Source organism: Ambystoma mexicanum, chromosome 13, assembly GCF_040938575.1.
Source record: "Ambystoma mexicanum isolate Mex_15411 chromosome 13, UKY_AmexF1_1, whole genome shotgun sequence".
NCBI classification, from domain to species: Eukaryota; Metazoa; Chordata; class Amphibia; order Caudata; family Ambystomatidae; genus Ambystoma; species Ambystoma mexicanum.
In genome coordinates, this window is record NC_090938.1 from 122022516 (window position 1) to 122033221 (window position 10706).

General features: G+C 44.8%; 1 long non-coding RNA gene across 1 annotated transcript in view; it reads right to left on the bottom strand.

Moving 5' to 3' along the window:
• LOC138520093 (uncharacterized) overlaps positions 1 to 10225 on the bottom strand; it is a 95825-nt gene extending 85600 nt beyond the window's left edge. Inside the window, exon 1 of the long non-coding RNA XR_011282787.1 lies at positions 10102 to 10225. This is a non-coding gene — a long non-coding RNA (uncharacterized lncRNA). The remainder of the gene's footprint in view (positions 1 to 10101) is intronic.
• Between the last annotated feature and the right edge of the window lie 481 nt (positions 10226 to 10706).

Consider the following 10706-nt stretch of genomic DNA (forward strand, 5'->3'; position numbering starts at 1 on the left):
GGCCAGTTTGTCAGCGTATGCGCCTGAAGCCCTCCACTTCCTCTCAGTCACCCTGCACTTGCGTTTCAGGACGGTGAGGCCGGAATCATAACAAGAGTTGCACTTGGAGGTAGGCTTCAGCCGAATTCTCATGACAGCGGCAAAGATGTCCAGGGTGTTTGGAAATAGAAAGATACAGATTAGAAAGGGCTGTGTCGGGGTGTGAGTCAGCCACAGGAATAGGAGGAGCAGAGAAAGTAGAGATAAACAAATAAGGGAAGTACCACCCCTGGTTCCTCTACGTCACAGGTAACAGCTCTTTGGCACCTTTCTCCAGCAGGATGGAAACCTCCTGCAGAAGGAACAGATCTGAAACCTTGAGGGAGTGGCTCCCTAGTGGATGATCTGGAGGCCTTTTTAAGAAAGGGAGGCAGTAACCCTCAGTCTACAGTTTGCAAAGCCTAAGCATCAGAAGTAATGCCCCGCCATTCTTCCAAATGCTATTTGAGCCTGCCCCCACAACAGTCCTGTGGACTAAGGCTTTGGTTTTGGTGTAGTTGTGGTAGGGGCTGAAGGCAATGAGGCTGCTGTTTGGGAAGTCTTTCCACTACGACCTTGTCCACCTCGAGGAAATCTTCTCTGGCCCATTTTGCTGGCCTGGCCCTCGTGCCGTTCCGAAAGATTAATAATATCGACAGGGCTGTCCCTTCCAACCCTGATGAGTTTCATGGGCCTGTTATGGTTGTCTTATCGCCGCGAGAAATCATTCTACAGGGGAAACCCCACACTTTGGTGATATTCCCTCCTACTAAGTGAGGATATACGATATATTTTTCTACAAAAGGAAGGAACAATCAACATATTCACCTCAGATAGCAATTTCAAGACACAGTCCTTAAACAGATATAGGCTGTATTCTGTGTTTCAAATCATCATCAGAAAACATCACTACCACCTCACAGTATCGAAACTAGTATGCTGAAATATTCAACCAGCACACCACACTCATGGCAACTCAATGAATCTCATTTTCCATTGTGTGACAAAGCCCAACTTATATAAGTTTCTGTCCTCTGTGTTCAACGTAACCGGACATTCATCAGGGGCAGAAGTAGTCCTGTGCTTTAGGTAGAGTCTTCCCATTAATACACCAATAGCTATCTCTGAGGATAAAAACATAACACAAACGTATCACTGATACGGGCATAATAGGTTCAATTTATACACCATAGCCAATCCCCCATCACCAAAAGGGTGTCCAGTATACAGTAAATCATATATCTGAACCATGGTAACAAGAATTTCATGTCTTGTACCTCATAAGTCAAACACATTCTGACTCTTCACTACTAGAGTAGGCAGAAAACACTATAGAGTACTATGAATAGTCTATTCACAAACCATAATTAGGTCTTTCCAATTTATACTGACAGGGCCAATACCCCAATCATAGGTAGTTGTAACCTATCAAATAACGTGGGAGTCATATTAAGGTTAAAGATTTCATAAAAAAGGTACTAGGCAAAATGCTCATACAACCCTATGAGTCTGCCTAACCCTGGAAGTTCTTACCTACCATGGGCTATTTCAAAAGTCCTCCAATCTGCAATCAATTCAACGTCCTGCAAAATAGGTTAAAATGAGATTCATTGAGTTGCCATGAGTGTGGTGTGCTGGTTGAATATTTCAGCATACTAGTTTCGATACTGTGAGGTGGTAGTGATTTTATCATGTATATGATTATGTGATGTGTATATGTTTTTTAAAGAATTTTTGTATTACTTGTGCTTAACAAGAGATTAATATATTAAAAATGATATTTTGTGAAGAAAATGTTTTCTGATGATGATTTGAAACACAGAATACAGCCTATATCTGTTTAAGGACTGTGTCTTGAAATTGCTATCTGAGGTGAATATGTTGATTGTTCCTGTCTTATCGCCGCACCATTCGATTTTGCTGCCACTTTGGATGATTGGAGCTTCTCCAAACTTTGATCTGTCTTACTTCCTAATAGGTGGGAATCATCGAAAAAGGCATGCTCAATATTCTAGATTGAACATCAGGTGCAAAGGCTGATTTACACAGCCATGCAAACCTGCGCGAAACAGTACTGGCTGCCATAGCTCTGCTGACACTGTCAGCAGAATCAAGGAAAGACTGCAGAGATTCGCACATGGCCTCCTTTCCATCCTTAATGATGTTTAGGAAAGCATCCCTTTCCTCCCCTTCCGGGATATGTTCCGCAGCCATAGCTATGAGATCCTATAGCGTGAATGTAATTTTGGCCAGGCACAAGTGGAGTTAATGGATTTTAACGCCTTGCTGCTGGCAGAGAAAACTCTCTCGGCCAATGTATCAAACTTTTTGCCATCCCTGTCACGTGGTATAGTCGAATAGGCGCAGCCCTAAATGAGATAGAAGCCTGCACTACCAAACTTTCGGAAGTCGGCTGTTTGGACAAAAAATCTGGGTCCACACTAGATGACTTGAATTTTCTAATGAGGTTTTTACTCACTGCAGGGTTTGTGTCTGGGCTTGCCAATTGGGCATTGCCCTACATGTTAAGGCAATGTGGAAAGGTAAAACAGGATAATTTTGGGGACCTTATCCAAAATAGCAGTAAGGTCATCCTGCTGGTAAAGAGTGGCAAGCCTTCCCCATCCTAGAAACTCCGTAACACTATTCATAAGTGACCTGTAAGAGGCCTCTGCATGATCAGTAGGGTCTGATGAAGCAAACACCACCTCAGGAGAGGTAACTAGGCCACTTGCATCTTTTAAAGTGTCAAATTAAATGTTCCATCCTGCACTCCTCTCAAATCAAAGCCCCAGGCACATTTGGGACCCAAACTCAAGTACAAAAGGAGGGGTATCTTGGTCTGAAGGCTCATCCGCTTCAAAAATAGAAGCCCAACTTAAAAAAGTATTTCTTTGGTAGAGGTTTGAAAACTTTCACTGGCTCCATCAACGACGTTGATAGCTTAGACGCTGAAGGCTTCGACGTCGAGGAACCCAACCCGCGACTCAAAGGAGTGTCAGAGGATTGAGGCCTAGACCTCTGCTTGTCTCGAGACTTCAAGTCTACTTGAGGAGGTCAAAGGTTTTGGGCCTGGGCTCGAGGGCACGCGAGCTGAAACCTTGACAGACACCTTATTGGCTTTACGAGGCGTGATGAGGTCATGGGCCTTCCACAGCTCTTTGGAAGGGGCGGGAGAAGCCGTCTTCTAGAAAAATCGTTAACATCTGGAGGCGAAAATACTCCCACTCGTCCTTAGAGGCCGACTTACCTGGGCAAGAGACTTTGCGTTCGGGAGAGAAGTCGGAAGACGTCGAGCTGGACCTATGATTCCTTTTCTTGGCTTTATTTTAAGATGCCGAGGACTACGAGTGGCGTGAACCACTTCAAGACTGCGAGCGATTCTTGGAACGCTTCTGCAGTGTTGTATCTCCCCTCAAACTGCTTTCATCTGAAGATCTCCTCTTCGAAGGAGTCATTGATGGGGATTTAAATAAAGACCTACCTGTAGCAAGTTTCCCCTTCCTTCTTTTAGTGCCTTTCCTGTCATGGATTGACAGGAACCGCAGTCTTCTGTCTTGTGCTTGAGCCCGAGACACCAGAGGCAAATGCGTTGGGGGTAATTGATAGACATTTTGGCCCCACAATTCACTCATTTCTTAAAGCCTGTCTCTGGAGTCAACATTTCAAAAATAACCGTCGCTATGAGGACAATGAACCAATCTGAAGTTAACTGTGCAGCGGAAAAACAGAACTGAACTAACAGGCACAGTGCGTGCTGTTGTTAATCAGAAACCTGTGCAGTTCCTTTGGGGACAACTGCAAAAGATTTATGACTACATGTGTTGGCAGTAAACCCACTTGGTAGCAGTCTGTACCACCCAGATTTACCTGGTAGCTGTGGCTGAGCAGTCAGACTTCCCTCAAGAAGAGTTAGGCAGTATGTAAAGTATAACAATAGGCACTCAGACACAATAGCACAAGCAAACACTGACCAGAGCTTTGGTATCAAGGTATATAATTATTAATTTAAAAACACACTTATTGAAACACTCCAGAACGATTATTGTAAATCACTCTAAACGCAGTTACTATTATTATATATACATCCCTTATTACTTATCAGACAAGTCTTAGTTAACACCACTTATTTCCAGACAGAGGTGAGCGCTTAACTATAGATGACACTCCAATAAGTTAACTAAAAAGGGAGGGAAAAAGGCAGAATGTAGGAAAATACACCACACTAATACTTAACTCTTAAGCAAGAGAGTAAAGTCAAAAGGTACTTGTGAGCCAAAGTCCATAGGCCGGGCCCACTCTTGGAGAGAGCAGGGCACAAATGCACCCAAGATCACACAATGACAACAGGCTTAAAAAGTCTTGCAGGGAGTTCAGAAAGGTTTTAGTTAGGCTCAGAAAAGTTTAGCTAGGGTGTCCCAGGCTAACCCAGGTTCGAAAGCCGGGGGCTAAATCTACCCCGTACAGTCGGTTGCAAGGGAAGCCAGGCGGAAAACGGTACCTTAAGTGGAAAGGATCCTCCAGCGGGGGCAGTTGTTCCTGGCAGCGGGTGCAAGTCGCGGCGTCGTCCAGAGGAAGAGAAGATCTCGACGTGGAGGAAAGCTGAAGGTCGTTGCACTGCCAGGGAAGAAACCAGCCGCAGAGTTTTCCGGTTAAAGGTATTACCCTTTGATTCGCGGTAGTGGTAAAACGTGGTATCCCGGTTGCCGGGGTGCTTGGCACAGTCAAGGCAGCCACGAGATGCTCCAGGAAGCGAAAAAGGAAGCAGACTGGTTATCCCCACCAGTCGAAGGAAGAAGACTCTACGGGCTGGAGATCTCCTCTGTCGTTGGGAAAAGTGGTGAGACGGTTCAGCAGGGCTCCACCGGTGGTGTCGTCGTAGCAGGTCGGCTCAGCTTCTCCCTCGTCGGATTCTTAGGTCCTGTGGTGACTTCTAAAGTTCCAGTCCCCAAAGCCCTGCTTTTATGCAGAAAACACCCATTCACTCAGCCTAGCTGTCACTCAAACATGCTAAGTGGCCGGCTCACCACTTGGGCCAATCAGGACGGAGTGCGACTTGAGTTGCCTAGGCAACTCAGTCCAGGGTGCCTAAATCCCCCTCCACCCCTCCTAAGTACCCCAGACAGAGTGGCACCAATTTGGAGGGCTTCTGTGGAGAGGCCCGCCAAAAAGTGGAACAAAGTGCTCAACTTGAGTTGGAGTCACAGAAGCGAACACAAACGCCATTTTAGAACCGAGTTCTGGCAAAAAATACCAACCGGAGAATTAATATTGAATAAATAAACCGGCGGTATGTTCGAGGCTATAGGAATTAAATAATTAAAGTTGGTAGCCTCGAACAATGGGAAATCCCATAGAGATATATTTGCGGTCGAATATAAAAAGTAGTATCCACTGCCACCAGCCAAAACTCGATCAGGGGGGACGGAGACGTGCCCCCTCGGCTAACAGACCCCGGAGCAACCGAATTGCCCCGGCCAGTACGTCCACAATATGATGGTTTGTACTGGTTCTGTTCAGAATTTGAGACGAGTAAAGTCAATGGTGACTTTACATGCCCTGGGAGACAGTAGTCAGTCCCAGGGTATGGAGTCTATCTTGGGGGGTCACTATGACACCCCTGTGTTACTGCACTGAGGGTGCTGTGTAACACACGTCACAAAAACACATGAAGCCCTATGGAGTAAAAGACCCCATAGCCCATTAAACACATCTAGAGTCAAAGAAACACACTCAAATCATGCCCAAGAGTGAGGGTAAAAGTCTCACTCTTGGCAGGAGAAAAAATAAACCCCAAAAATCCAGCAAAGCTGCTGGGGGACTCACTAGGTTAGGAAATTCAGCCTAAACAGAGAATTCTCCCTAACAGCCATATACATATATACAGTCAGTGACGTCATGCTTGAAGGCGGACGGAGGCCGTTGAGGGGCATTGAGTTGATGCCGCACAGCGCCCTCTAACGAGAGGAAAACATTTCCTAAGCAGCTGACGCTGGAAGGAGATAAAGATGAAGAATATGTGTCAGGACACAATCCATTCGAAGAGGAACATTTGGTAGGCAGCAAAAGGAGGAGTTTGGAAGAGGAGTTGAGGAGGAAAAGACAATACCAGAAGGAGGTGAGAGGAGAAGATGCATCCTAATTCTGGGGTGTGAGTGTAGGAGAAGAACACTTATGTGAAGTATCAAAGAAATTGAAGTGAGAGAGGAGAGAGTAGGAGGTGCAAGAGAGATCCCCTTAGGCAAAAGATCATTGCGTTTCGCCAAGAAGGTAGATGACGATGCACTGTTGGGGACTAGAGCCAGTAACCTAAGACATAGTGTGGAGAAGTCATATAGACCTAACCTGTAGAGAAGCTCAGGTGACCAGCCACGTGCTGGTTACCCTGCTGTCACCTAGACAGACCATCTGCTTTTGTGAAGGCCTAATGTACAAGTGCATATAGGGCCCTGAAACCCAGGTGAAAGATCTGCTAGAAGTGAATGACGAGGAATCTATAAAACAAAGAGCCAATAAAGATGCTTGTGGACACTCAAAGTCCTAAGACTGAGTGACTGAGAATGGAATAGAAATCCTGAGAGGAGACCAATGGATAAAGGGTAAGGAAACTCTGAGACTTTCTGTTTGAACCTCAAGTAGAAGACATCCTTTTGTTGCATTACATTTTTCCTTAGTTGGTCCGCTTGTGTAACGATCCGTAATATTATCAGTATAATTTAAAACCTATTCTGTGTCTGCCTCATATTGAGCCCACTTTGCTTTGTGACAGTGCTCACACCAATCTATAGAAGATCTCACAGCTCAAAGCATTAAATCCACTTGACACTGAAACCTTACACTATACTATATATCTTTACATATCTCTATATGCTTATATCCATTTACACCAGCCCTCTACTGCTACAGGTCTTCTGTGCACTCACAATCATTCACATAGGATACCAACAGACAAGGCCTGCCACTCGCTCACATCAAATACATCCCAAACACAAAGTAAAACAACTCACTGCATGAGGACTTCTGAACACTCACCTGTTGTCCCCACCACCTCAGTGTTGCATTCTACTCCATTAGGTATTCTTTGCACTCGCAGTGATCCACATGAGCCCAAAACACAAGTCCATTCATTCACACCAATCCAAACATGAAGGGCAGCATCTAAGCACTTTCGTCTATTCCCTGAAACGCACACTTTGTCCTAATTTGTATCATACACAAGTGTTTCTCACCACCCACACCAAACTTTGAGGTGCTACGTGTATTATTGCATCATACTAACCCACACCCAGTCTGAGGTATAGGATGCAAGAGTGCATCCTTCCTGTGAAACAAACACACCGAAAACTGAGGAACAACATTAACAAGAATTTTCTACCACTCACACCAATCGCAAGTCACAGCATGCACAAGTATATCAGTCTTTCGATTAACCTGCACCGAAAAGTAAGAACGCTTCTGAACACCTGCACCAAAACATGTACAATTCTGAGTTGCAAAGTGTGCCAAACCTTCTAACCACTATCACAGACCAGCACCCTTTCAGTAGTACAATATGCGTGAACACATAATATAACTTCTACTAACCCACACACAACAAAGAAGTACAAATTGGAGAAGGGCATCAGTTCCACATTGAAGGCTGGGTTATGGTAATAGGGTGAACTTGTGGGCAGGGTGTTGCCACTCGCTCCAGGATTCAGGCCCTTTAAGGATATATGGCAGATCCATGACTACAGATGTTACTAGAGGCCTCAAAATACATATGGAGGATTAGTTTTACAATTTAACTGCACACCTCTTTGCTTCTTTGTGACCACAGTCTGCCAGTATTCACCTTCATGACACAGGGAATCGATTGCTTACACAGTTCAAATGGAGAGAAGGGAGAGTGGCAGTGACTGCTACAGTACATAGTCTAAATCCAAGATAGTGTCCTCCCTTAAAGCAACCATAGATTGCATAGCCGACCAGGCCCCACTAATAAATTGGTTCCAGAGTTGTAGTTCTATAGTATGAGCATCAATCACAGCACTTGCTCACCGCTATCACACACGGGAAACCCCACCTACATTTAGGTGGCTGTGAATTCCTGCATGAGGATAAAAGTCAGCAGGGAATGTGTGAATTGGTAGTGTGAGGCAAAGGGCAGTGTGATGTGCAGCAAGGAGGTGAGCTACTGAGATAGAAGCAGAGATGAGGAGGTGAAAAGGAGTGAAGAGGAGATGTGTTTGAGATCAGAGGAGGAGCAGTAGAGTATTAAGGTTGAGAAGGAAGTGGAGATCTGAGGAGGAGGTAGAGAAGCAGTGAAACATATTAAAGATGAGGAGGAGGAAAGAGTGTTCAGATCTGAGGAGGAGGAGTGCAGTATTAAGAAAGTGGATGAGGCAAGAGAGGAGGCCTGAGAACCTCAGAAAAAGGAGGGAAAGGCAAGTAAAGGATAGGAAATAGAGGAGTTGAAGAGGTAGAGTGTGGCAGAAGATCAATCTAGGAGGACAGGCAAAGGTAAGTCGGTAGAAAGAGCAGAGGTGAAGGAAAAGGAGGAAGAGGTGCCCAAAGACAGGAGTACGAGAAGAAGAGGTATGTCCTGCTGCCATAAGCTCCTGGAGAGTCTCATAAGTTGGCAGAGGAGCAACAACCCGGAAAGTCTGCAAAGCCTGTGGAAGGCATTAAGCCTCAGAACCCCGGGGTTCAACACAATCTCAAAAGTCTGATTTAGATGACCCAAGGCAGCAGGGGTGGTGATGTTAGGTTGAGGCAGAGCAGAAGATAACAAATGTGACTTTCTGATGATGACTAGGCATGGAGGAGTCAACTCAGGGTCCAAGGAAATGAGTTTTGTTGCAAAACTCCTCCACATAAACTTGGTTAAACCTATTCCCTTATTTTCTGTTTAGAAACAATCTAAAATCATATACTGGCTTTGAGTTAGCTATTGTATTGATCCTTTGGCCATGCTATCACCCATGCCAAAACCTACGGTACAAAATGAACAAGGCCTTCTAGCCACTCGGATTTCCCTGCACCCATTTCTGAAGGGAAATATGTACAATAACGTCTGAAAACCCATACTGCCCATGATCAATTTCAGAGCGTGCCAAACACCTCAGACTCAAAGCAAGGCACACTCTGCCATGAGCTTCAACACATAACTGTATTACAGGCTGAACCTCAAAGTTCAACATGCATGAGACCCACGAGGCACTCATTGACCCACACCACATTCTAAGGTAGAACAATGTATAAGCACCCACGCACAATACTTGATAGTGCACAGATGTGCCACTAACAGCCAATCCACCCACACCCAATCCACCCAAAACGTAATCTAAGCTCATGCCTATAGATAAACAATTAGTGCAAAAATATAATTCCATAACATAACTCAGACTTCTCTATGACAAACCCTGTGCCTGAGGGCTGGCGATCCCTGGCCGCACTCATCCATAGGTTCATGATCCTGTTCTTCTCCTTTCAAGCCCTGGGGAAGGATGGCTTTCCCTCACAAGCACTTATATTTACACAAGCAACGATGTGGCTAAGTTATTATTTGGCATTAAAAATAGTACACATACAAGCGTTTCTAAAAAGAATAAAAAGTATAGCAAGTTTCTGAACAGAAATGTGACAAGCTGATCTGTCCTCAACTTCTCCGTAACATGAAGAAAACCTGTCGCTCAGCAGAGTCGAGTAGACTTCAGGGGCAGAGTGTTCTGAAGAAAATGGCCTCTCAGAATCACAAACCTTCATTAGAAGGTGGCATGGAAGGAGTGCAGCAGGACTGGAAATGTTGTTGTTGTTTGTGCTGTGTTCAATTCTAAACCTGATGTGCATTGATTCTATATGCAGAATTTGAATTCTACAAATAAAGGGATCATTCTATTTATGGCTAGAGTTAAGGCTAGAATTGTTTTGAGTGCAGTAAAGTTCGAAAGAATAATACAGGCACAGAGGGAAGAAACGAAGCATTAAGGAATACACTAAAATGGCAGCAGCCTGTACTGCCCACACCAGGCACAAAGCTGCACACTCACCAAAAATACAGTATTTTAGTCTATGTATCAGCTTAAGGTTTCCCAGACTCACCGTTTGAAATGTTTTCAGGCCCACTTGAAGGATAAACAGCTTCTCTTTTCGTTTTATTTTTTCCAGCGATCTCAGCACCAGGAAATAGGCGTTGCCTGGCTGGCAGGCGTCATGAGAATGAGGCACTGCGAGGCGGAGGGGAACAGAAAAAACCTGGCACACACTCCAGTGCCCAGGAACTGTGCCAACAGCTTTGGGTTTCGCATCTGCCCAACCTCCTCTGTTCAAAGCTCACACTACAGTCAGAGCCAGAAAATTCAAAACGAAAAAACAACATCTGCAGCCAAAGGCAAAAACCTTTAAATTAAAATGGCAAATGTACATTTTCTTGGATCACCCAATTTAATGTCTATCTTCGTATTTCTCATGTTTTCACCTTCTTTGAGCCCTCATTTCTAATACTATCTGATCCTGCCCTGATCTCCCCCGCCATTACCTGTCTACCGACCTTCCTACCTCTGTTTGATTTAATTCCTCTGTTCATCCTCTATCATCAGTCTCTGTGCCTTTGGTTCAGTTGACCATTCCTTCATCTTCCTCGGTGCCAATGCCTTCCTTTGTTATCCATGCCTTTCATTTCGCCCTACTGTGTCTTCTGCATTGGT